We start from the raw sequence: 27,204 nt of genomic DNA on the forward strand, positions 1-27,204 counted from the left end.
CCAATGTGTGTATAATCCAAATGAAAGTAGACCTAAGCAAATTTATAATTCTTATTTGCAGATTTGCAGGAATCTGGAATCATTGATCTTGTGTTCAAAACTTTAATAGGCTTGCCCTAGGTACTCAACATGTTTTCAATAGAAAAACATAATTACGTTCTCTCTTAATTTTTTAAGAGAGAAATGCTTTCACCATAACACTGGCACAATGTCAGGGGGAAAAATGTAGTAGAGACCATGAACGTCGCTTGCAAAATATTTTTTCAAAGAATTATTCTAAATCTAAGATAAAAACAGGTTTCACTTAAATATTTTGGAGATTTGAGGTCTTAACATTAAAAGAGATTATAAATTTGCTTATAGTCCACACAATTTTTAAAGGCAAGAATAAATTCAAAACTAAACATGTGGTAAACATCTGCTTAATTTTGGTGCTAGAAATGAAGCTACTTAAAGAAACAAAGAATAAAAGAAGATGCAGTTTTACAAAGCAATTCAGCTGTTTCAGCATCCTGGGGCACATTGATGACTTTAAGTCCCACCCACATCCTCTTAAATGTCTCCAGTTACTTTGAATTATTATAGTATCACATCTTTTCACCAGTGTTTCACATTGTGAAAGGGAGTGATTATGTTGATCATATTATTATGAAAATTCTGATATCCATTATATAATGCTATTACTTATATTAATTAAAACTATTAATTATAAATACTTTCCAATGATGAGAATTAAGGGTTCTGGTCAAGAAAATACAAAAATAAGAATATTATTGCACTATGTCTGCAGTGTATGCCCTGGCAGCAAGAAGAAAAATAAAATAGCAATTGTTCAAACTCAGAGGTAAAGACAGATGTTAGAGGTTACCTGGGCCAACTTCCATCCAAATGCTTACATAAACTCTACAACCTTCTAGACAGGTAGACAGCTTTGAACAGGTGAGGCATTCAGAAAATTTAGAAATGCATCCCTACCTAGTAGACAATTCCCCCTTTAAAAAGGCCCAAACTCTGCTTCTTCAAATGTATACTCATTTATCTTAGCTCTACCCTATGAAGAAACAGTACAAAAAACTCAGCTCTCACACAGGAAAGCTGATTATTTAAAAGAGCTATCATGGTCTAAGTCTTCTGTTTTCTAGGAAAAACATGTTTTGCTGCCCCCAATTCCTCCTACTGGAAGGTTTTCTGATTTTCACTGCCCTGGTGGGTGTTCTCTGGATATCCCCCGTGACAATGGCTGGAGCCAGAATTCAATTGGCAACTTCTCTGGACCTCATGCTCTTTCATGGGAGACTGGTGGTCCATTCTGAGCTTCTGTGAGCCTGACGTCCCATATGTCTTTTTCAGACCACTGCCATTGGGCCGTTTCCCCTCTCTTGTAATAAGGGAAGTGACTTTCTGGATTTGAACTCAGGGCTGTACATGGATCCTTACTAAACCCCATCTCATTGTTTTCCATGCATTACTCCAGCCTGTTGAGAGCTTTCGTAATCCTGTTTTTATCATTCAGGTGTTAGTTATCCTACCTAGACTTGGGTTATCTGCCAATTTGATAAGCATACATTCTATATCTGCCCCCAAACTGCTGATAAAAAAATGTCAAACAGGACAGAATTAAGGGAACTCAGATCATTTTAGAAGGTCTCTCCCAGCTTTCTAGCTCTGTCTAGAGCTAGGTTGTTAGCTCCAGGCATGATGGTGAAATTAGTGACCCTGGACACAGTCTTCTAACAGAACTGGTCAATTAAACATTCTACTGAGAACAGAAACTCATTACAAAGATACAGCACTACCTCAATATTTCACCTTGACCACAACTGGTAATTTATACTTCCCTCCTACTCAGCTTTAACAAGCTCAGAAACAAAGTGGATTTGTTTCGAAGCACATAATACTAACAACTTTCTAATTTGGGGTGAGAAATGTTAGAAGACTATGCAAACATCTATAGGAACTATTTTCCCTTGGTTGCAAACCCTAATTGTAGAAATGTAGAAAATACTTTCAATACTGGATGTAGAAAATACCTTCAATACTGGAAGACAGGCTCAAAGAGCAGTAGCACTAATATTCAGACAGAAAGAAACCACCATGAATTTTGACAAAAAAGGGCCCCCCTCAATGGAAACATAGATAGCACTTTGATGAAAGTCCTGCAGTGCAATCCTAAACAGTGAAAAATAGCTATAGGCGACCACCGCACAACTCAATGCTGCTTAGAGATCTGGTTTACAAAACAACCACTGGCCCTGAAGATATAACCAAACATAAATGCAAAGGCATGCATGGCTGACAGGAAACCCCAAAGGCTAACACAACGCTGGTATAAGGATACAATTTCCCATTATATAAAGCTGTTTTTACCACTCGAAAGGAAACATAAAACGTATGATACGGTTCTTTCTGGACCCATGTATGATTATCAAACCACTGGAAAATGGGAGAGACTATGAATTTCCCATCGCCCAAACATATATCCCCCTGCACACCAATTTTCAAAGCCATCACTGGCCTTCATCCAACAGATGTGAGACCCTAAAAATAGCAAAGGTGGTTTATTGAGCTAAAATGAGATGAAATTAACATGTTTACATCTCAATTAAAATAACCAATTAAAGAGAGAACAATTAAATTTTGGTTTGCAAGGCAGCTTTGTGCAGTAGCGAAGTGAACAGGGTCCAACATTTGGCACATCCCCATTCTGCCACCGCTAGCTTTGTGACTGTAGACAAACAGCTTTGGCTCTCTGAATCCTGGTTTCTCCAGCTATAAAATGGAGATAAAACATACCTCACATAGTGTTTCTGACGATTCAGTTAGATAAATGTAAAGTTAGTGTATGACGGTGTCAGCCATGTTCAACCAGGATCAGTTATTACTGGTTCTTAAATCCTTCTTACGACAATTACCCTCATGGGTTCATTTCATTACAAACAGTTGGAATATGTAATTAGAAAATTTAAAAGTGTGTGTCACAAGAAGGTGAAGAGCCATGAGCACTGAGGCAGACACACTCCTGTGGGCTCCTCTATGGAGCAACTGTAGGAGCAAAGAACAGAGGGCTGCGAGGTTTCTTAAGTAAATGCTTTGGGGCCAATGAAGAATGTGACAAGGAAGCCAAGTCCCCTAAAACGCAGTAAAAAGAAGCATTTCCAAAAATAAGCCTCCTTGATTTTCACAATAACACAGCTTTTGTACAGCAACATACGGGGATGTGGTCAGCAATACACTGGCCAAGGTTTCTCCCAAGTTGTCTTACTTGGACTGCTGCCCAAAAGCTCATGACTGGACTATATTCCTCCATCAAATCAAATTAAATGATTTCTCTTCTGTGGAGAGGAATCAGTACTAAACCAAAAGTCATGCACAAGATGGAGGAAAGGTGATGCAAGCCAGGTGGGATGGTCTGTCTCCATCATCCACATTCTTTCTCTCCCTCCTGCTGCCCCTCTAGCTCCCCTTCCCTCTACCCACTCACCGCCCCCTCCCCTCCCTCTCCCACACACACATACACGTACACACCAACACACATGTGCATGTGCCCTCATCAGACATTGGGAAAGACTTTTCCTCAGCAAATTTGAATACACCACACAACATGTGCTGGTTGAAGAGTGAGGTATTGTGCAAAAGGAAGTGTGTCCATGGATGTCAAATACTCAGGTAACTGACAACAATGATGATTTCTGTACAAGACTGATGACTTCGTGGCTTGCTCCAGGACATGCAGCGCAACACCATGACATGAACGCTAAATTAACAAAATCAAAGGAAAGTAAAAGTTCAAAAGCAAGGGAAGTAAAGCAAAGGAAAAAAGGAATAGAAGATTATACTAGGAATAGGCCTAGAACTCCACCATCACTGCCAAGTAATATGTCACTAGCCACATTTACCGGAAGTTAGCCACAAAGTTCACTTTAAGCTCTGCGGTAGCCAGTACGAAGAGAAAGATATCACTGATTACACAGTTCTCAGTACCTATGAGACTATGATATTAGTACCAAAACTAATAATGGGGGCTGGGGCGCCTGGGTGGCTCATTCAGTAAGCGTCTGCCTTCGGCTCAGGTCATGATCCCAGGGTCCTGGGATCGAGCCCTGCATCGGGCTCCCTGCTCGGCGGGAAGCCTGCTTCTCCCTCTCCCCCCAACTCCCACTTGTGTTCCCTCTCTCGCTGTGTCTCTGTCAAATAAATAAAATCTTAAAAGAAAAAAAACCAATAATGGGGACCAAATGTGATAAGGGCTCACTTATTGCGGGTTCCTTTAATCCTCATACCAAACCTATAAGATAGATACTATGATCCTCGTTTCACAGATATAGAAACTGGAGCACAGAGGGCTGGTTATATAGCTCACACAGGTCTTACAGCTGGAAGACAGTGGAGCAGAGATTTGAACTCAGGCATCTCATCTTGAGAGCCTACATTCCTAACACTATGTGATAGTATCTCCCAAGCTGAAAACCCAAAAGAAACTTGACTACTTTTAATCCTAAATACAGAGAGAACTGTCCTCCCTAGTAAGAAGCAAACAACATAAGTTAATGAAGAGTTCTCAAAAGAAACCACCATAATAAAATGGGTCTTAGGGTCTATTTAGTAACATGTTATGGGAGCATGTCCCCAAACTTTGATTCAGTAAACTTGATTTTGTGGGAGCTCAGTGCATTCTAGGATTAAAGCTATAATATTCTTTAAAATGGTTTTTATGAATATTCTTTCTCTCAAAAAAAAGTTCTTAATGGGCTACCATGAGTTTGTGTACTTACTCCCCCACTAAAAATTGCAACTAGTCTGTGCTATGACTAACGTGTAGAGCCAGATGCTTTTTAGAAACCAGATGAAATGGCATCAGGCCTAATATATTTTTTTCACAAAAATTGCAGAGTTAAAAAAAAAAAACAGGTGCATGAAAGCCTATAGATAGTGTAGGAATTCTGCTGAAAAGTAATTTTGGTTATAACTCTATCTTAGTCATCTCAGTACTCTCTAGAACTGGTATATTGTAGGCACCCAATCAATGCTTTTTAGAAAAATGGGTAATGAATTCCCCAAGTCTATGCAGAATTTGGCTGAAACAATTTTGGCTGGAAATGTTTAAAAGAAGTGTAATGTAGGGGACGCCTGGTTAGTTGGTTAAGCGTCTGCCTTCAGGCTCAGGTCATGATCCTGGGGTCCTGGGATAGAGCCGCACGTCAGGCTCCCTGCTCAGTAGGGAGTCTGCTTCTCTCTCTCCCTCCCCCCAACTTGTGCTCTCTCTCCCTCTCTCTTACTCATTCTCTCTAATAAATAAAAATCTTTAATTAAAAAAAAGTGTAATGTAATACCCACTTGAACAATGAAAGAAATCTCAATATAGCCCCACAAAACACCCAGGCCATCCTTGTGTATTCCAAGATGAATAAGCTACAAATGTGACAAAATCAGTGAACATGTTCGTTTTTTATTATGGTTGAAAACTAAGCTGGTTAAATGTTAATTAAGTCTCCACAAATTATGGCTTTTGCTTTAGAAAAGTTGAACTCTTTTTTTTTTTTGGCAATAATTAGATAGCAAGGCTAGTTGTCTATAAAGGTCATTCTTGATTTATGAAAATAAAATACTGTAATTTGCATATTGAAGGGAATTTATCTTTCTTCTTTCTTTGGCATAGCATAGAATTATTCAGTAGATGCAAGAATAGTATTATATCATTAAGATAGAAGCTGTAATGGAGAGGATGGTCCACTTTTTCCCCAAAGGAAACCTTGTAAGATCTTTCGCATGACTATTCTCAATCATACTGAAGCATCAGGCCTGAACAGACAAAGGAAAACAAACTGACAAGGGTTAGAGCCCATTTAGAGTAGTATTTAATTTTATTTATTTTATTTTTATCTTATTATTGAAGTGTAATTAACATACAGTATATTAGTTTCAGGTGTACAATATAATGATTTAACAATTCTATACATTGTGACCCACATGGATCATGACATGTTGACCCAGCACACATACGTGCATATTTTACAAACCAAATTTATCTCTCCTGAGATATACTGATATTGTTTATCACTGTTCAATTTGGTTTTGGAAAAGCCTAGTCCAGATCCACTAAACTGACTTCAGGATCCTTCAAAAGTTGCTACCTAAAGTCTTTAAGGTTTGGGAATGAGAACCATTATCTGGGACTGTTTATATGTCCTGAAGTTACTAATCAACACTACTATGTGAGAACCCTACTAATGCAGGCAGAGGACAACCTGTGATCTAGAAAGTTCTCTGGCATTAACAGCCACCATTTTGTGGACATCGGCCATGCACCAGCCAGATTCTGCTGAAGGCAACATATAGGCATTATTTCACTTACTCTTTACAACCAGTATGAGACTTTCCTCTCAATTCAAAGAAACTGTTATATAACAAAACCATGCATATGTTTACATGTATTATTTGATCTTAAAAACCCTAAAGGCAAGCATTGATATCCTTTATGCCAGCTATCAATGCATTATGTCTCAGTCCTAAATTCACTTTTCCTTGCTTGCTCTGCAAAACTATATCCAAGTCCTCTAATTACATTTCCTGTCCCAGGGGGCAAGACAGTAAGCTTTAACAGTAGAGGGTTCTAGAGAGGCACTGTGGGAGGAAGGGGTGGTCTCGTAAGTCTCCCTGGAAGGCTCCTCAGCCCACAGGGTTTCTCCAGACCCACAGTGCAGGAGCTTTCCCAGTGCCTGGCTTGATAGGTGCATGGTGGTGGGCAGCACCCCACAGAGTAGCTTATCCCAGCACCACCTGAGCAGTTTTGTAGCGGAGCGCCTCCCAGAGAGATACCACCCATGAATAGCTTCCCCTGCTACACTAAAGGACACATTTCCTCGGAGCTCCACTGGTGTGGTCCCACAGCAACTTTCTTGCCATCCCCCGAGCCCTGGATCTCAGCTCTAGAAGGATCTCCTCCTGGACCCCGATTTCTTCCCTAGAGCAGCGGCTGCTCCTCATATTTGCTATTCCTTTATTCTCAGAGCTCTCTTTACCTTGTGTTAGCCAATTTCCTGTATTCCAATCCACTGTTAAACTATTCTTTAAATGAAACTCTCCCTGTTCCAGTTACTGTGTGGTTTCTGTCTTCTGAGTAGAAATTCATCAACACATCCCTGTTTTTACAAATGGGAGTTTGGAGTGGTCAAATATCTTGTCCAAAGTCACAGAGAGTTAAATGTAGGGCTAGAAGTTCACCCAAGGTCTGAGTCCAAAGCTCATACTCTTTCCAGTCTGCACCTTTTTACCCTGAATGCACCTCTATAAAGTAAACAATGTGTAATATTTATATAATATAAATATTGTTGCATGAATCACATTGCAAATAAGCTCCTCAAAGTGCTGTTTCTAAGAAGCCTGTGGAGGACAATCAAATGTTAATTTCATAAACTTATAAGATACATACACGTTTGAACTGTTCTGCCTTTAACAGGTTAAACTGACTTACACACTCTAGCAATCAAGTTCATCTTGTTATAATTACAGTCCATTTAAAGTTATTTTGTGAAAAGACTGCAGTACTCCTTGAGGAGATTTCTGGAACATTTTTCTCATTTGTTCTAAATACAGAATGACCCCATTTAAGGCAGCCTTTACCAAATGCATAAAGTATTAAATAGGTCTCTCTACAGAGAGGGCAAATCGAAAACTAATGCTAAAGTACCTCACAAAGAAATTAATGTTATATGTTCTGTTTTCCTAAAATACATGTAATCTCAGGTGGTCTTATCCACTTATTTCAAATTAAAACTGTCAGATAGATGGCTATAAATTAATACATTTCAAACTATAAACAGAAAGTGAGCTATAATATACACAATTGTTTTAAGCATTAAAAAAACCCACACCAACATAGCAAAGCCACTGCTTTCTTCTTATAAATCAATCTCAGTGACATCTATGTTTAATTGCCTGCCAAACAATGCAAGTATATAAAGCCTTTTAAACTTTGAGTGCCCTGGTGATGGTTAGTGAATCAGACACTAAGCATGATAGAAATGCTCTTCTACATAATTGAATCTAGGAAGCAGTTTTTACACATCGCACAGGCATTTAAACACCTAATGCTATGCTCTATTATAAAAAGTGCTATTTGCCAATGGATATATTTTCTATAAGTCAAAAGAAATGAGTTGTCTTGTTCTTAAAGTTTCTATGGCTTATTATACTTATTGCTCACTTCATTTTATAACCATCTATTGATTCCTAATTTTAAAAAAGGCCTGATTGCAACAAACAACAATGCATTTTTCTTATTGATCTTAAAATATTTTTTTTCCAATGGGTAACAGTGTCTTTTTTATTCCCAAATATTGTACAGATGCATCCAAATCATTAGGGACCTGCCCCAGTTTTCTGTTCACAAATAAGTACCTTCTAGAATTGCTACAGGATTTAATTAAACCACTCCTACAAACTCCCTATAAATTTGAGTCTACCTGAATCTAACACTGGTCCTCTTATTGTCCACACCAATATTGAAAACTACAGTGTGAAAAACAGTTGTCTGCATCCCTCATAGCAACAGGAATAAAAAAGGAAAACAAAATGATAGACTGTCTCCAAGAACTGTCTAGGGGAGAAGATGGTAAAATCTAGATGAGCATTTATCACTTCATCTTCAGAGTTGCCTGGGTCCTGGCTCCCACCCTGGAGCAGCGGTTCTAAAAGTGGATCCCTGGACCAGCAGTACCACCTGGGATCTTGTTAGAAATGCAAATTCTCAGGCCCCGCCCCCAACCTCCTAAATGAGAAACTCTGGGGTGGGGTCTTGTATTTTAACAAGCCAGACCTCCAGGTGATTCTGGTACCTACTAATGTATGATAACCACTGTTCCAGACCGACCTATTTAACCAGACTCTTCTGGGAGCAGCCCTGGGAATCTGTGCTTTTAAAAAAATTCCCAGAATAATCTAATCATTGACCCAATTTTAGAAAAGTGCTCCAGATCAGTGGCTTTAAACATTTTTAAGAAGGTATTATTTTTTTAAAAAGGCACATTTTAAAAAGGCACAATCATCCTATGTTTACTTATTTACAAACTATATAATGCAGATTATTATAGACACACACAGCTGACCTTTTCAAGCACAAACTACAAACTAAATATAAATTGAAGTTCAAATATTTTCTTCCATGAACAAAGGGATTGTACTATACACCTCAAAGGGTATGGAGATAGCCTTTTGGAGATCACTGCTCTAAATAAGTCCTTTTAGTCATAAATATCTCTCAGGTGAATAAGGGCAACAGAATAACATTGCTTGATCAAAGTGTTGAATTCCATGCTCTAATTTCATGCTAAGAAACCCCCAATCTGTCATTTTTCTCCTAACTGGAACTGCTCAACAAGAGCAGATATCCTAGGTAGAAAATGATCCTGGTTGTTGGTCAGAGAAACCCAGGAAATTAATAAAAAAACAGAATTTCATTTTATGCCCAGTAGTGCTCCTACCAGTTTAGTGTGATTTACAAATCCATCTCTTGATGATTTTATTAGCACCAAATCATTATCTGGGAAAGCCGATAAAATAAACTCCTGAATTCACCAGTATGCAGTACAGCCAAGCCATGTTATTCAGCTAAAACAGGCGGCCAATTGTTTATTTTCACTGGATACTGATTAACCTAAACTCCACTAAATGTATTTTCCTCAATGAACATTTTTTTCCTACACATCACGCTCATTGGGTAGAATCAAATTACAAGGAAAAAGTAAATATAATTTCCTATATCCTCTTGGTAAAACATTCATTCCAATTTCCTATCATTAGGTGTGTAATTATTCTAACACAAAAATTGGTAACTTGTAAGACTGACTCTATTTAATTGGAATCTGAGACCCAGGATACATTAAGTCCTGGATCTGTCAACTACCTATTCTGTCTTAGGACAACTCACAGACTGTGTCTTGCTCTCTGTATGAAAAGGGGAGATGCAAGGCTCACATCACAGGACGAATTAATGTACATGATTTCAAGGATGAAAATGGCGGGGATTATAAAATAGAAGTCTTCCATTTAGTTCAAGAGCGTAAGGCTCATATGGCCCAATGAGCTGGAAGTGAGAAACAGGAACTGTTGGCCTCCACCCCACCCATCAGCCACTATTCCTTTATCTCTTGTGCCTTTCTTAAAGTGCACATCACAATGGGTTCGGTATAATTCTCGCATCCAAAGATGTACAATTTTTTCTTTATCCAACATGGGTCCAAAATACAAGTCTCCTACCAATATGGTGCTCAAATGAGGAAAGAGCCTCTATTCCAGTGCCAACGGTCAGGGAGTGGCTCTGTTGGGCTTACTGAGAAACAGTACACTGGTCTTCAACTCAGAAGTTCCCTAAAGGATTTTTGGGGGGCAATTCTGACCTTAGACAAAACCCTGAGGATATATGTCCTACAGAAGATATGACTCTTTTGTATTATTTATTACCTATCTCCTAGGGCAATGGTGTAGGTTGAACTTGGTGGGGTATGTGAAAGCATACTCACTGTTACAAGATGATGAACATCAAAGAAAGCCATATCCATGTTTGGTGCATGCTATCTGAAACATGAAATTAAAGTGACAGACACCTCTTTGTGGTTACTGTCTATGGCGGCTGCTGGCACCACAAACCAGAGGCTCAAGCCAAAAACCTATGGGTCAACCACCTCTCTGCCTAACACCTTACCCCCGAAACACCTTCTCACATGTTTTTCCTGCCATTCCCACTACTCCCACCATAACGAAACTTGAGTTTCAGCTCATGTCCCTACTGACCTTGACCCATAATATCTAGACTTTGCCCTGTACAGTATATGCTATACATGACCAGCAAGCTGACCTTTTATGAAACACACAACTAAAAATGGTCTCTCCTTACTTACAACTATTCATGGGCCCCTCACTGCCCATGGAATAATATTCAAATGTCATCATATGACATATGAGGTTTTCTCGATTTGAACCTTGTCAACTTTATCTTCATTTCTTGCCACCATTTCCTGTAACAGTAAACCCCAGTAATTTCTGACTATTTGTAGATTCACTCCAAGGACCGTGTTACCCACATGCCACATGTTTGCACACACCATCCCTGCACCCACCCCGAGTCTGTTCATTGTTCAAATGCCAGCTCAGATGCTACCTCTCCTGCGTACCCATTTCTGATTCCTCTTCACAGATAAAATCAATCCCTCCTTCCTATGTACCATCACTGCAAAATATATAGGTGTCCTTATCATCCCATATAGCAAAATGATTGTGGGCATGTTTGTCTTCTCACACTGCATCCTGAGCTCCATGGGTCTAGACAATGCTTTACCTCTGTATCCTCAGTCCTAGAGAGGTGCCTGTTACTCATTAAATACCTGCTGGATTTAATGGAATTTTGTTAAGTTTTCTATAACAAAGGTAAGCACAAAAACCATTTACTGTTCTACTTTATTAGAAAGGAACACTGAAGGAAAAAAATACTAATGGATTCGATTCACTCAATACTCTGACTATACCAGGAGAAGAAGAAATCCTGATTCTAGAGTTCTTTCTTGCCTTTTTGATCTGATTCGGGGCATCTCCTTCTCTCCCTCTTCCCTCCTTCCCTGTCTGCCCAATTCCTCTCAAATGTGGACCCATGTGCCAGGCACAGGAAGGGAGGAAGGGAGAGGGGGTTTGAAGAAATACACAGAGAACAAAAAAGAAATCCTTGTCCTCAGGGAAGGCAATGGGGGAGAGGGGGTTCAGGAAGTTGTTATAAAGGGGAAATGATGAAAAATGCTGTAGGAGTCAAGAAAAAGACCCAAAACTCATCCTGAAGGCCTCCTGTCCCTAAATGGTCCAGATAAAAAGAAAACAGAGTGTCAGCAACTAGATGTGAGAATCTAAAATATCCATGGCCTGTTATTCTAAGAATCTGCATAATAAGGCTGTTATTTGGCAGACCTCAGCATAAGTCAACCAAAAGCATACGGATTTTCAGTGTATCACACTGGAACTCTGGTTTAATGCCTCCATCAGTTGTTTTGATTTTATGTTTTAAACATAAAAAGAATGCTAATGATTACATGTTATATATCTTTCACCTTCATGAAATGTAAAAGTAGTGAATAAGGAAGCAATATCAAACTTCAATTTGCGGGCCATAAAGAAAATAAACTTGGAAGTAAAATAGTTCACTGTATAAATTTTTAAACTAGGAAGCTATATTCTCTAAGCGAAGAACAATACGTACATAATGTAAGAAGAGCTGTGAATCAGCTTTCCTTCCAGTCATTGCACATGAACAATTAGTTGCTAAAATATGTGGAACTAAGAACATGAACCTTTCTCAAGGTCGACACAACTGAAGCGTCTTTTTTTTTTTTTATAAATGAGTATATACTCAATATTCTATGTCCCTTTTTAGCAGGTACTATTTTGCCACTGGCTAAAGAGAATGAGTAGTCTAAGGAAACAACCCTGGATGAGGAAGCCGGAAGTCTGGGTCCTGGTCCTGCCCCTGCCTGCATGTGGCTTTGGGCAAGGCAACCAGCTGGCCATGTGGAGATACAGCGGCCAGCATGTAGATGAACCATCAAAAAGACCTGAGGTGAGCCTCAAGCCTATCCATTTAGAAGCTCTCCTCACATACTCATTTGTAAAAGCATCTACCTTCTAGAATAATGTAAGAATTAAACTTTGTATATGTGTGTGTATTCACAGACACACATTTATATTATCTATTTGCCTACCTACCGAACTTTCCATTCCCCTACTCCACTTCCCTTCTGTCTAGTAAATAGGTAAATGTTGCTCCCTTTCCTTTCTGCTCCTCAGTGTCTGATCTATATAAAATAGTGTAGATAAATTAAGTCACGGTTCTTTCAGTGTGACGCTCAGAACCCTTGGGCTCCCTTAGATTGTGAAGGTGAGCCTACTGCAGGCCTTCCTAAACCCTGCTTCAACCTCATATATTCAACATTCATTTAAATATTGGTGTTTCATGGGCAATAAAAGAAGTGTACCATAAAAAGTTAACATTTAACAATATTTGATAACTTCAGATCTAGATGATGTCTAAGGTAAGATTTCCATCCTAAGATTATACATTCTATGATTTTTCTCTCTCTTCTCATAATTGCAAGACTTCTTTATCAGGAACACGACGGAGGTGAAAATCTGTCGGTGTGTATCCAGGTGTATGGTTAGGAGGGGTCTGATTGTAATATAAAAACTAAGAAAAATAATGTTAAATAATACAAGCAAAAAGGACAGCAGAGCTCAACTGTAAAGAAAGAAGGTTAAGGCAGAGGTGGTGAAGAGGTAAAAAGATATGAATATCCATGTGATGGCTGGCCAGGTTCCTGCCCTAGGAAAGCAGAGAACACAAATTCACAGGACTGAGCATCCACTATTCTCCAATCTGTGTGGGCTGGAACTGATTTGGGGTGACGATCGCCATCCCATTCAACCTCAAAATGATCCACACCCTATTTGCCAAAAGGATTTGAGAATATCTCATATAAGTTCAGCAGAACTCTTCTCAACCTGCCCCACTCCTTAGCAGCTGCTTACTCATGTCTAAAAGTATCTGAATCAGTTTATGTTTTTCACCACAAGAAAGAGGCTCAAAATCTAAAACTCAAACACTATGAAAAGGGATTCATATGACCAGTCCTGTAATCACATCTACTCCAGTAAAAATATTTATTTAGACCATATTTAGGGCCATGCGAACAATCCACACATACAAATAACAAGATGTTAGATATTTCTTATTTTGATAGAGATCACGTAAGGGTATTTAAACACAGGAAGGGCGCCTGGGTGGCTCAGATGGTTAAGCGTCTGCCTTCGGCTCAGGTCATGATCCCAGGGTCCTGGGATCGAGTCCCGCATCGGGCTCCCTGCTCCTTGGGAGCCTGCTTCTCCCTCTGCTTCTCTCTCTCTCTCTCTCTCTCTCTCCCTCTCTCTCTCTCCTCCTCTGTCTCTCATGAATAAATAAATAAAATCTTTAAAAAAAAAAACAGGAAAAGTTGATGGGGAGCAGGTTCAAAAAAAGATAATATCAAATTCAGTGACTTCATAATATATCTGGGATGAGTTCTATTTGCTTAAGAACCTACTCATTAGGATAATTACAAAGCCAAGAGAATAGAGAACTCTGCTTCTCTGGAAGATTTTTAAATTTATTATTATTTTTTTAATATGGCTGGCTTGTTATAAGCCATGGTCACTGCGATTAATCAAAGTGTCACTATATAGTTGTTTTGAAGCATCAATTTTATACTTGATTAAACATGGCCTGGATCTGTCTTTCTTATGGGATCCTCTTTCAGTTAGCTTATCATTGGCCCTTGGCCATATTGGACACTTACCTACTGGGTACCCCATGAATTGAGAATAAACCCTTGTGGATCAATATAATAGTGACCGGACTTAAGAAATAGTAACCCTTCATGGGGGCAGAAATTTGCCTAGAGGAAACTTCACAGGCCAACTTTATTTCTCTAATATTTAAGCCAATGATCAAATGTGGACTCTGGGACCCAAGCCCCATTGCTAAGAACAAGCTAAGGTTACTAGCGAATTGCCTAGCCTCAGCGCTCCCTGGGAAACACATCTCTGATCAGAGCCTCCTGCCAGAGTTACTGTGTCCCCATTTACAGTACTGATTTTGCCAGGGTAAAACATATGCCAACTTTACCACTGGTTTAGGAAAAAATGAGGGAGTGGGTACCACTTTTCAGCAGCACACCTGACACAAAAGTTCTTGGGTTGGCAGTAAAAACCAAGTTGCATCAAGATCAATTTTTTCTCATACAAGCCATCAATTTCAAAAAGATGTTTATCATAGAAATGCAGACATGACTTTAACCACAGGAGAGCAAAATGTGGCACCATTACTAATAACTCTCAAAAAAGACCTTCATTATACTGAATTTTATGTACTGCTAACATCAAAATTAAAAAATAAAACCCAGGGGAAACCAGACAATTTAATTAGGTCAGAAAAAAAAATTTTTTTTTGAAAAAACCCTATTACAGATAAACTGTTAAATCTCTGGATCAACCAAACATTGTACCTTCTTTAGATACTGAGATATTAACCCAAATATAAATCCCAATTCCCAAATCGGGTGGCAAGCCTTCACTTTCCTCATGTGTTCACAGTAGGGCTCCTGAAAACACCAACTTCCCCTGTATCACAAAACAGTTTTTAAAGGTTACTGATCTCCGGTATCCCTGCCATGGCATCATTCTCATTCTGTGTAAGCTTAAGAAAAGGATATAGGCTTTCCTCCTAGCTCAGTGATCCTTAAACACTGGGGAGCTTATAGATCCTTTCGAGAATCTGAACAGAGCTCTCCATGATCTGTCTCCCGCAACAAATGTGTATACACACAAATTTTATAATTCCTTGAGCTTAAAAAGTTCTTAAGAACATTTAATTCAAGGGCAGTTCAGGGACCACCTGTATCAGAATCACCGGATAATTTCTTCAAACACAGGTCTTGAGCCCCGTCCTAGGTCTTTGGAATCAGAATCGCTGGGGATGAGGTTGGGGCTCTGAGCTTTAGGTCACTTCCTGGTAATTCTGTTGCTGGCTGAAAGCAGGTTAAGATCCTCTGCTCTCTGGGCGCCTGGGTGGCTCAGATGGTTAAGCATCTGCCTTCGGCTCAGGTCATGATCCCATCGAGTCCCGCATCAGGCTCCCTGCTAGGCGGGGAGCCTGCTTCTCCCTCTGCCTCTGCCTCTCTCTCTCTCTCTCTCTGACTTTCATGAATAAATAAATAAAACATTTAAAAAAATTTAAAAAAAAAAGATCCTCTGCTGTGGCCATTTTCCTTTCCTCTTATGGTAGCAACAGGTTTTGAAACAGATGCTCCCCTGGCACCCACTCACCACTCCCGAGGAGCCCAACCTCTGTCACCTCCACTTGACCTCAGGGCATCTCCCTCAGCATTGTCACCCACTCTGCACGCTCCACTCACGACTACCCCCGCTTCCATGTACAACCAGCTCCTGGACTCCTGTCTACCTTCACCATCCACTTCCCACCCAACTTCCAGCAAACTGTGGTTCACTCAACCATTAAGACCCATTGCTGCAAAATGTACTAGTTTCCTCTCTGTTCCTGGGTTATCAGCTCCTAAGTCTCCCATGAATGAGATCGCCCTTCTTCTTGCTCCATATGGGGTAACTCGTGTCCCCCAAGTACATGGTGAACACTCCAGGCTTACTGCAGAAGCAGTGCCTGGCCATCCAGGATGCCCGTGCCTTAAAAGCTGGCAGTAAGCCAAAGGATGTCTGTCTTAACATGGCTACGCAGGAACAAGAATCCTGTCATTCCTCCAAGGGCAACGCCAAAAAGACAGTGGAGATCCTCCAAAGTGTTATACAATAAAGAAAATGAAGGCGCCTGGGTGGCTCAGTCGTTAAGCGTCTGCCTTCGGCTCAGGTCATGATCCCAGGGTCCTGGGGGTGGCTCAGTCGTTAAGCGTCTGCCTTCGGCTCAGGTCATGATCCCAGGGTCCTGGGATCGAGTCCCACATTGGGCTCCCTGCTCAGCGGGAAGCCTGCTTCTCCCTCTCCCACTCCCCCTGCTTGTGTTCCTGCTCTCGCTGTGTCTCTCTGTCAAATAAATAAATAAAATCTTTAAAAAAAAAAAAAGAAAGAAAATGAGGCTGGGGTTGGGGGGGGGTTGCCTGCTTTATCAAAGGCACCCTAGTCATCATCTGGTAAGTCCACACCCATACAAGGGCACCATTCAGTGTGGCAAGAGATGCCAAAACACAGGGTCCCCATCCTCAATTTCAGTAAACTTAGCAAACCAGGACACATATGTGACCAACTCTAGTTCACCCCGGTGATGAGAAGGACACCTGGTACCAAAGAGATTACTAAGGGGCTATTTCAGATTAGGAAGAACAAGGGAGAATTCACAGGGGACAAGGCATTTCAGGTGTGGCTGGGAAGATGGGTCAAGTGTTGAGGGGTAGAGACAGAGAGATTCCAGAGAACATAAACACCTGGAGGAAAAGGGGAGAAACACGCACTGTGAGGCCGCGTGGAATCAGGGCTCGTTTCAGCATGAATAATAGAAAGGAGGGCTGAATCAGGCTGCAAAGGCAGACCAGAGCAGGATAGTGCCTAGCGGGGTCTGCCGTGGGCAGGAATGGGGTTACCACATTGCCACGCTCATGATTCCGTATGGTCACCCACAGCGGCCAGGTGACAAAAGAGGAAGAAAAAGATAACCTATCTTACAGACAAGGGAGGAAGTCAGAACTCTGATCTGACTCCCTTACAGCGAAGAAAAGTGGGTAATGGCAGAGGTGGAACCTGACCCTTGGTTTCCTAACCCCTAAGATGCAGGCTTCCCTTACAGTATAATCGCTCTACACAATCACAGGAAAATGACTATTCCATGGATGCTTCTTCCATGTGCACTACTTAAGTAAACTGCATCTTAACTAAAATGGACACGTAAGATGTAGATGTCATCCTTAAATTTTAGCCCCAAACAGCACTGACATCTGAACACCACTGAAGATCCTTTACATATTTACTGAATAAAGATCTGATGGCAACAATATCAAGTTAATTAAGGGAAGCCAGAGAGAAGTGAGATTTATTGCCTCAAGTAGATACCAGAGAAAACGTACTCCTAGAGTCAACTACCAGTAATTCTGCTGAACAAACCGATCCTTTACAAACTGTAGCATGTTAAACAGGAGCGCTTGGAGAAGCAATACACTGAGGTCGGCATGTTTACGGCAAAATGCAGGGACACGCAGAATTAACTGCTTGTCTGCTTTTTCCATTTACTTCGGAAACCTGACCTTCCAAATAAAGCAGCCACAACGAACCATCACAAAAACTCAGACACTGAGGCAGGGTGCTGAAAGATCAAATCTCCCTTCAAAATTGAAAAGAAATGCTAATGCCCTCCGGCTCAGATGTGCTGTTATCAGAGAGGAAATTAATATTGGAGCAGGAAGAAAACAATGGTGTTTGGTCAAAAAGTACAAGGAAATGGAGGGGTCCAATAGGAACAGAGGAAATGAAGATGGACCTTACAAAGAATCCAGAATGGAACAAAGTTGTCCAAGTCAAACTCCAGCGGGAGGACAAGGCTTGCGTCAAAAAGGCTGTGCTCAGAGCAGCCTCTCAGTCATAAAATTCCATGTTCTTGACACTCTTACCTTGCCTCTTACTCTTGCCCTCCACACAGAGAGCAGCAGACAATTGGAAAGGGACCACAAAAGAGAAAATATGTGGAAGAATACAAGCATAATTAATTATATCCCATCCTTTTCTGAAGGCAGGGCTTTCTATTTTAAAAGGTCTGGTCATGCACTGGGCCAACAATATTTAAGAAGACAAAGAAATGGGACAGATTGTTCTCAACTCATTTTATCGTGAATCAGTTTAAAAGCCAAGTGACACACAATGCACAAAATTCTTATTTATTTATTTATTTATTTATTTATTTATTTATTTATTTGAGAGAGAGAGAAAGAGAAACAGCATGAGAGGGGAGAGGGTCAGAGGGAGAAGCAGGCTCCCCGCTGAGCCGGGAGCCCAATGTGGGACTCGATCCCAGGATTCCAGGATCATGACCTGAACCGAAGGCAGTTGCTTAACCAACTGAGCCACCCAGGCACCCACAATGCACAAAATTCTTGCACTCTCTTCAAATCCTATTTTTGCTTTGGACCCAAATTCAACCAGCTACTAAGCATTCCAATTACTTCTCCATGTAGAACAGACATGCTCTTCTCCTCGCGGTAGCAGGCAGCCTAAACTTGTCCATGCCCTAAGAGAGTGTGTCGCCATTTCCTTATTTCTCTCATTTCTGGTCCTCCTCCTCACTAGGAAAAAGAACCATGCCCACTGAACATATTACAACATCCAGCTCCTCGAAGGACCTATGAGATGAAAACCACACTTGTTTTCTTCTTTGCTAAATCCTCTGGTGTTCAGCCACAGCCCTCCATTCTCACCACTAAAAGATCCACCTCGGCTCCTTCTGGCTGATCTTTTAATTTTCAGGCCAGTCTCAGCTTGGCTGTGTTTTCGCTGATCACTCTATCCCTTCCTGTAGGGGGACACATCCCTCTACTACTACTAGTTGTTTGATTTGCCCGATGATTATCTTCAGATTCTTGGCTCCAAATATCACAAAGCGTAGCCTGGTTAATCTAAATAGAAGAGCAATTCATCAGAAGGGTAAATAATAGATGGTAGACTGGGCAACCATGCTCTTGCAGGGACCTAGGGAGGAGAGACAGACGGAAGCAGTCTGCTCAGGAACCCTGGACTCTCATGTCACTCTGTGCTCTGAAAAAAAGCCACACAGTGAATCATCACTAACCTCACTGTCATTCCCTCAAAGTTCACAGTTTCTGCATTTAAGCTTCTAGCTGGCTGCATGTGGTCACTGAAACATATTCCAGCTACTGGGGCAAAGACAGAAGGACTCTCTACACTCCCCCTTTGGCCCCTTGAGAGGGAGGTGGGTCCTGTGTCCCACTTGTCCTAAGATTTCCCCCAACCATTGCTATCTAGCCCTGCTGCTTAGCTCTCAAGAGATCAGAGTGTGAAGAAATAAAGCAGCATTGCTATAAAGATGCTATCGCAACTAGTACAACTGCCAGTCCAGTCAAAGGACTTGTGAACTCATTTTCAAGCGGCACAACTGCCTAGCAATTATCCCAGGTGACGGGGGAGGGAGCCTGATGTCTTAATAGTGGAAAGAAAATGAAGACAGTGGAGGGGGGTAACACCTTGGGAGCCAGAAGTCTAGTCTACAGTAAATGACACTCATGTCTATTTGTTTACTATTTACACATACCTTCATTCAAATATTTGCTTGGACTACCTGTCCATATTTGCATTAGATTCAAGCACCTAGAAGATAACAATTCGTATTCCATGAAATTCTTCATAAAATAAGCACACGGGGAATGGAGGGCAATTGTACAGATTGACTGTACTGCTCCATGCAAGATCCAGTGCAGAGCCCTGCACATAGGATCCTTAATAATCATTCAAGGGTGACAGAAACTATGAGGCATATGATGAAAAGGGTAAAGAAGAAACAGAAACTAAAACACAACCATACAACCCTGGTTAACGTAAAATGTTAACTAATCTATATTCAACAAGAAGGTCTAAGGCATTTTCACATACTTGAAATACAAGCTTGTCATTTTGAAAAATAAAAAAGAATAAAAAGGAATACTGCACCATTAAAGATGTATTGGCCAGAATTACAGCACACGTGCGAACAGTTATATTAGTGATGCCAAAATGAAATAGGAGGAGATGGGCCAAAGAGGAGAAGGGGGGGGAAGGTGAGTGAAGCCAAAATCCAACAGTGTAATGGGTCCCGAAATGAAACAGTATGCATATAGCCAAAAAGAAAATAGAATTATAAATTAATCCAACAGAAAGTGGTATGATTCCACCAAAAACATTAACAAATAGAGCCAAAACCAAATGATAGGGACAAGGATAAGAATGGCATTTTAAAGAGAAGCAAATTTAACCATTTGAAACTTCTCAAAGGTAGTATGGCAAAGCTACCCTGTAGTCATATATGAACTAACTCATTTTGTTGATTTAAACCCTGGTTATATTACATCTAGGGAATGAGAAAAGAATCTGATCCTTACTGATCACCTACTATGTAGCTGTTACTTATCATATCGCACTTAATACTCACAACTCAACAACCCTACCGGGAAATATTGTGCTCATTTAACTGATGAACAAACTACAGCTTGCAGAGATAAGTGTCTTGAGATTATATAAGCCAGTTAATAACTGAAACTAGCATAAATCAAGATGTGCGGCTTTCAAAACTTATCCATTTCATTTTTTTCCCCCTCACAAATATTGGATTTAGAGCACTGGTTACCTCTCAATAGATGTTTTACAAAATTACCAATTTTTCCAAACAGTTTCAATCAAATGTATATGGCTAGAAAAATATTGGTGTCCCCTTCCAAACTAACTTAAATACTAAAACCTAAGATTTGTAAACTGTTCCTCTGCATCTTGTTCATCACAACATTTCCAGAATCCACTCTTCCCCAATAAGTAAGCCCCTAAATGACTTTTTCCTTTAAATAGTGGTTAGAAAACTAAGAATATTTACCAAAAAAAAGAAGCAAAACAGATTTTAAGCCAAGAGCATCCATCAAAGTAACTAATGAACTTAGAAAACACATTCTTTGCCAAGTGGCCACAACTGAAAAACCAAAAGACATCTGAGCTGAGTAGGGAGTTTTCTCTGAGTACTGTTTCCATGGCTTACAAGTTCATGTCCAACATTAGTAAATCCTAAAATCAAACATTACATTCATGTTCCCTTCTTGTAGAAATCACAGAAATATTTTTTAAAAAGATACTTGCGGCCTATCATATGTACTTTCCTAGAATGTCTGAGCACAAGTGGCATTCAAAATCACACCACAATATTTACAAGATCCAGAAAACACAAATATGCATTCAACAGAATTCAACTGCATTTATTAACTTAGGCGGGAAACTTAGCTAATCCCTATAAGATGAGATTTTCAATAAGACTCAAAACCAAAAACACTGAATTCATTTAATTATAAATATATATGTGTATGAGTTGGAGGGGGACCAGGAGGGAGGAAAATAATAATAATCCAAAAAAAAGGTGCTATTAGGCTTGGCAAACCCCAGATGGAAAAGTCATTCATTCAACAAATATGCCCAGGCACCAGGTATGTGCTGGGCTGTGTTCTAAGCACTGTGATATGGTGGTAAACACAATGTAAGCAGTCCCTGTCCTCATGGAGCTCAATGGTTAATATCAAGAATCTACTGCCTAGTGAACAAGATTGGTCTTTTCTCTAAAGGTCTCTATCTGAGAGATTCATAATCTTGTGAAGAAACAAAATAAAACAAAGAGGTGATGCTCTGGCCAAAGGATAATCCAAGACAAATGAGTTCAAAGATGAGAGAGAATACCACCTTCCTCCTCTGATTCTTCCCCTCTGGAAGCAGCCATAGTGGCTGTGATGGTTTATTGTGCGTCAATTTGGCTGGATCATGGGGCTCCCAGATATTTGGCTAAACATTATATCTGGGTACATCTGTGAGGGTGTTTCCAGAAGAGACTAGCATTTCAGTCATTAGACTGAGTAAAGCAGATGGCTTTCCCCAGTGTGGATGGGCATCATCCAATCCACTGAGGGCCTGAAGAGAACAAAAAGGTGGAGGAATGGGAAATTTGCTCTCTCTGGCTGACTGCATGAGCTGAAACCACCAGCCTTCTCCTACCCTTGGACTGGGACTTAGACCATTAGCACTCTGGTTCTCAGAACTACACCACCAGTTCTTCTGGGTCTCTAGCTTATAGATGACAGATCATGGGGTGTGTCAACCTCCATAATCATGTGAGCCATAAAACATATTAAATACATTTAAATATATACATAAAACAATTGTGACATAGGCCCAAAAAAGCCAGCATATTAGCCAGAGTTGTCCAGAGAAACAGAACCACTAGGATACATATACATATATATAGGGTCAGTAGGTCAGGTTGGGAAGATTAGCTGGGGACAAACTGATATTGGCCTTCACTATTGGCACCCAATCTTCCTCACATCACAGCACATACAGAAAACAAGTATCTGTACATCTCACTGGGGTAGAGTGGGACAAGCCCAGTCTCTGTCCCTCTGGAAGGAAAGTTACATCCAGAGCCATCTGGGGCACACAGGTTGGCAAGTTCTGCTCTGCCACAGGAAGAAAGAAGAAACTATCTTTGTTCCTATCTCAAGGGGACTTGCTTCCATCTGATCTTGATCACTCCTGTCCCTGGATGTTCAGTTATGCTGGGAGTTCGGTTTTATCGGGAGCAGAGACTGTGAAGGAGGTAATTCTAGGTGGACATGCACTTATCCAAAAATGAAGAAATCAGATTGAAATAAACTGGTCATTCAATGGCACACATTTTATCCCAATTTGTGGAGAAAATAACTGTTCCAGAACTTCCCTCCAACAGGTGGGAAGGATAAAATAGGGATGTGGCAAAGACGAGACATGAACGTCAGGTGTTAAGAGTACTGGAGGGTCCTACCTGTCAAACAGAAAAGTTTATTTGCTATCATGGCCAGTAACGAGCTATTCTGGACACCTGGGCAGAGATGGAGGCAAGGAATACTACTCCATCCACAGCTGCACAGTATGAACCAGAACAAAAGAGAGACTAGACATCACCAATGAGTACACTGGTTTCAAAATCAGGAGAAAGGGTTAAATCCACCAAATATTTTGGAGGAAGATCGGGTAATTCAAAAGATGGTATGTTAAAAAAAAAAAAAGGCTGTAACAAACTTGTTTCACTAAGAGGCTTAGAAACCATTTGAGTGTTCTTTTTAAAAAAAATAAAACAGAACTGAAAAGCGAACAAAAGTTATAAATTTAAATTTAGCTTATCAGAACTAAACTTATCCCCATGGTATCTCCTTTACAAGTTATTAAAATAACAGAAAAATATCCTTTAGTCACAAAACTATCCTGTAATTCCAATTTTCTTAGCAAAACCTAGGAAGATTTTATATATTTGGGGATTTATACGGAAACCGTTATCAAGTTGGATACCAGGTCTTAAAAGCTAAAGTGACACTGAGGGTTCTAGAGGGGAGGGGGGTAGGGGGATGGGTTAGCCTGGTGATGGGTATTGAGGAGGGCACGTTCTGCATGGAGCACTGGGTGTTATGAACAAACAATGAATCATGGAACACTGCACCAAAAACTAATGATGTAATATATGGTGATTAACATAACAATAAAAAATTAAAAAAAAAAAAAAAAAAAGCTAAAGTGAATAAGGACCTTGCTTAAGAAGTCAAAAAAGCAGCAGTTAACCAACATTAATTGACATTATAACACTAGATACCAGCCTTCCTAATCCATCTGCAAACATAGGCTTTTATCCAACTCACTTTAAATGAAATTTTTAAACGCTTGACAAAGCACAGACAGATCTGGCCTCACCAGGCAAACAACTTCACTTAAAAACAGAATTATTTAACCTCAGGGATTTCTGCAAAGGTTTTTGTGGGGGTTTTCTGGTTGCTGTTGTTAATATCCCTAACATGGAGATTGAGAATTTATATCTATGCTTTATAAACCACAAAGAACGAGATTCAGGTAAATCATCGTTAAAGTGAGTGACTCTCCCAGCGAGCCCCATCTTCCTGCCTGTGACCCGGTAAGTACAATATGCCAGCCCATTATGATGGCTCAGGCTATTAGGAGCAAATGGGGTCAGACTGTAATTACACTTAAATAGGGCTCCAAGTCCTACCGCAGGCAAGGCATGCATTTCCCACATGGTCCCAAGGAATTTCCTTTAACACACCCATAATCTCAGTTAAAATAAAAATATTATTGGCTTACATCTCTGGATCTTCCAGAGGAGACCAGGCAGGTTGTGGATTGTAGAGAGAAATGCAATTAATGAGCGATTACTATTTAAAGACCAAATCCCTGTCAAAACAGCTTGACAAAAAAAAAAAAAAAATGGTGGTTTTTCACACACACAGCTTGCAGTAGTGTTGCCAACAAACACAGTGGGTGGAAATTCTGCCAGCTAAAATGGTGCTGTCATGGGGGTAGGGGAGAGAAGAACCATTCTGTCCCCTCCCATGGACCCCCTTCCAGCAGCAGCTCATGTGACCACATCCCAGTCCTGTTCTGCAGAGCTCCCTGGTTTTAACAAGGCCATCTGGGCAGGTAACCCCAGAGGCAAACGTTACAGCAGCTAGTAGACCTCCAAAGCATGTCACATATAAGTGAAATTGCTCCTCAAATGCAAGCAGTCTCACCCTGAGCAAGCTTAGACCACTTAGGGTATAATCAGGAAATATCAACTGAGGAATTCTAAAATTATCCTGGAGTGAAACATGGGCAAATTGCTTTAAACTTTTTACTGAACAGAAATTTCCAGGACAATCTCGTCAATGTTGGACGTTAATTCCAATGGTGGAGGGGCTTCTTTAATGACAACCTCCCCAATCATGGGAATACAAGGCTAGGGGTCCCTAAGACAAGAACTCTGCCTCTTGTCTGGAAGGTGGTTCATTTTAATGGTGACAGCAAGGATTGGGGGTGTCATAAAATATTAATCTATCACCATCACTAGTGATGTTGGGAAGCCATACTTGGCTTTTGCCTCCTATATTAATTAGGATTAGATTATTCACAAAGGGCAGGAAAACCAAATGGTAGTGGGTTAAACAAGACCCCAGAGTGTTTCTTTCCCAAACAGATGAAGTCTGTGTAAGTAGCCTGGGGCTGATATGGCAACTGTGCTCCATGATGTCCCTGGAGACCCTGCATCCTCCCAGCCTGTGGTTTCACAGTCTGAAGGGGTAGCCTTGATCCTCACTGTCAAGATGGGGCTCCATCCAGCACATTCACATTACATGAGGAAGGATAGAGGAGGGGGGATAAGGGCATATCCCTCCTTTATGTGATGAGCACTGGGTGTTATATGCAATTTATGAATTATTGAACTCTATATCTGAAACTAATGATGTACTATAGGTTGGCTAATGGAATTTGAATAAAAAAAATAAAAAATAAAGACACGCAGGGCGAACTCGTGCATGGTACCTCCACACTCAGCCACCGTGTGGAGCTGGGCTGTTCAACTCAGGGCTACTAGTCACATGGGACTATTGCAATTGAGGGCTCATGCCCATAAGACACTCTGGAGTCACAGAGGTCTCCACTATCTTCTCTCTGTCCCTTGAGTATTCATATACAGCCCCTGATATACAGCTCCATATAAACTGTCACCAGACATTCATCAGAAAAATGGGGAGGGGGCCTTGCCCTACTGTCAAGGCTATATGGGGTAAAAAGGCAGAGGGAAGAGGAGTTCTAGGTATCCCAAGTTGGAAATCCAAGTGCATTGTTTTACAGAAAGATCACTGTACATGGTGGTCAGGTTCTTCTGATTTAAAATAGTGTTCTGTGGGTCTATTTAAGGTTCTAAAGAATTTATTGAGCTGATAAAATTTTATATGTCTGAAAATAGATATATTATGTCCTCACTTTTGAAGGCTATGGACACTGAATGCAGAATTCTAGACTGGCAGAATTATTTCAGAACTTCAAAAATATCATGTCACTGTCTTCTGGATGCCATTGTTTCTGTTGAGAAATCAACTCAAAATCTCACTGTTGCTTCTTTGAAGATCATAGGTCTTTCTTCCTCTGGCTGCTTCTAGCATTTTCGCTTTGTCTTTGATTTTCAGGAATTTGACCTTGATATCCCTAGAGTTCTTCTCTGCAATTTTTATCTTTTGTCTCTCTTTTCATCAACTTGGATAATTTATTCTGGCTTTTCACTACTTTTCCCTTCTTATGTTTAATCATCTACTGAGTTTTTAATTTTAGCTATTGTACTTTTCAACTTTGGAATTTCATGTAACTGATGTCAAAATACTCAAGCTTGTCTTTTAATTCTTCCAACATATTACATCATAGTTATTTTAAAGCACATATATCTCAACTCCTATTTTGAGATACCCTGTAGATCTTGTTTCTAATCTCTGTATTTTCTCTTGGTTTTTGGTCATAGATTTGCCATCTCTTCATAAGCCTGGTTATTTCTAATTGGCTTGTGACAGGAAGATAGATTTGGGGTACTAACAATTCCAGACCACCTTAATCTAATCAGAGATTGAGATGATTTGAACTGATCTACTTCCTACTCACCCTAACACACCTCGGATATGGCCTTTGGGGTCAAAAAGCCTAGGGTATTTATTGTCTCCTCAGAAGGCCCTAAGTTTCAATCTAGTTGCCCTATTCTTAGCCCTGTGAGTCTCTTAAAAGCTATGCTCTTTAATATCTATTGTCAGTTACCAAAGGACAGGCTGAGAGGCTGTGACACTCAGTCTTGAGGAGAAAAGTGGTGCCAAATGCAGGACTCACAGATCTGGGCCTCCTGGATCATACAACTACTCTTTAGGAGACATTTGATAACTCCAAGTGTGTGTGTGTGTGTGTGTGTGTGTGTGTGTGTGTGTGTATGTATATATATAGTCTAGTTCTCTAATTGTTCTCAGCAAAAGAGTTGGCCTAAGACAACTAGTTCTATTGCCACTGACTTATGGGCTGATAAACTTTTTATTCCCATCATAACAACAA

The 27,204-nt window shown here is 40.4% G+C and overlaps 1 protein-coding gene across 7 annotated transcripts in view; it reads right to left on the minus strand.

The window, feature by feature from the left end:
* Window positions 1-27,204, minus strand: part of PTPRM (protein tyrosine phosphatase receptor type M) — an 824,645-nt gene that overhangs the window by 621,880 nt on the left and 175,561 nt on the right. The window lies entirely within an intron of this gene.

Source organism: Zalophus californianus, chromosome 14 (assembly GCF_009762305.2).
Source record: "Zalophus californianus isolate mZalCal1 chromosome 14, mZalCal1.pri.v2, whole genome shotgun sequence".
Classification (NCBI taxonomy): Eukaryota; Metazoa; Chordata; class Mammalia; order Carnivora; family Otariidae; genus Zalophus; species Zalophus californianus.